At 27.1% G+C, this 818-nt stretch overlaps 1 protein-coding gene across 1 annotated transcript in view; it reads right to left on the bottom strand.

Annotated features, from left to right (window-relative positions):
• LOC107702147 (atrial natriuretic peptide receptor 1) overlaps positions 1-818 on the bottom strand; it is a 20,372-nt gene that overhangs the window by 14,737 nt on the left and 4,817 nt on the right. The window lies entirely within an intron of this gene.

Here is an 818-nt window from a genome sequence, read left to right as displayed (position 1 = left end):
ACACATTTGCCATAAGACCCCATCATCACTGACATGTTCAGGTCATCTTCTCTGATTATCTGATAAATTACATATTTAATCAAATAAACTGCTCTGTGATTTTTTCATATACACCTAAGAGTGTAAGAGTGTTCCCAGCCAGAATGTGTTCAACATTTCCAAGCAAATGTGGTTGGAATTATGTGTTGTTTCAGAGTCAAAACAACCTTTAATGCTAAATGGTTGTAAAACGTTTGACAAAACACTTCAAAAACACAATGAATGTTGAAATTTTAACAAGCTCTGTTAAAAAGTAAGATATTGAAATATATCTTACTTATATATATATTATATAATATAATATTATATCATATAAATATATTAAATAATTAAGTGTATTACAACAAAATGTAACAATGATTCAACCCTGATAAAATATAATTAAGAACAATTTGGTAACACTTTAAAATACATTTTCTTATTACATTTTTTTTAAATGATTTTTATTATATACACTACTATTCAAATGTTTGGGATCAGTAAGATTTTTTAAATGTTTTTGAAAGAAGGCTCTTCTGCTCATCAAGGCTGCATTTATTTGAACAAAAATACTGTAAACATAGTAATATTGTGAAATAGTATTACCATTTAAAATAACTGTTTTCTACTTTAATACATTTGAAAATATGTCGTGGAACGTTATAGAGAAGCTGAATTTTCAGTAGCCATTACTCCAGTCTTCTGTCACATGATCCATTAGAAATCATTCTAAGAAGCATTTCTTATTATTAGCAATGTTGAAAACAGTTGTGCTGCATAATATTTGTGAAAACCTCAGT

This window comes from Sinocyclocheilus anshuiensis, unplaced genomic scaffold (genome assembly GCF_001515605.1).
Source record: "Sinocyclocheilus anshuiensis isolate Anshui unplaced genomic scaffold, SAMN03320099.WGS_v1.1 scaffold1762, whole genome shotgun sequence".
NCBI classification, from domain to species: Eukaryota; Metazoa; Chordata; class Actinopteri; order Cypriniformes; family Cyprinidae; genus Sinocyclocheilus; species Sinocyclocheilus anshuiensis.
Note: the sequence above shows the minus strand (reverse complement) of the source record. Positions and strands in the feature narration are given on the sequence as shown.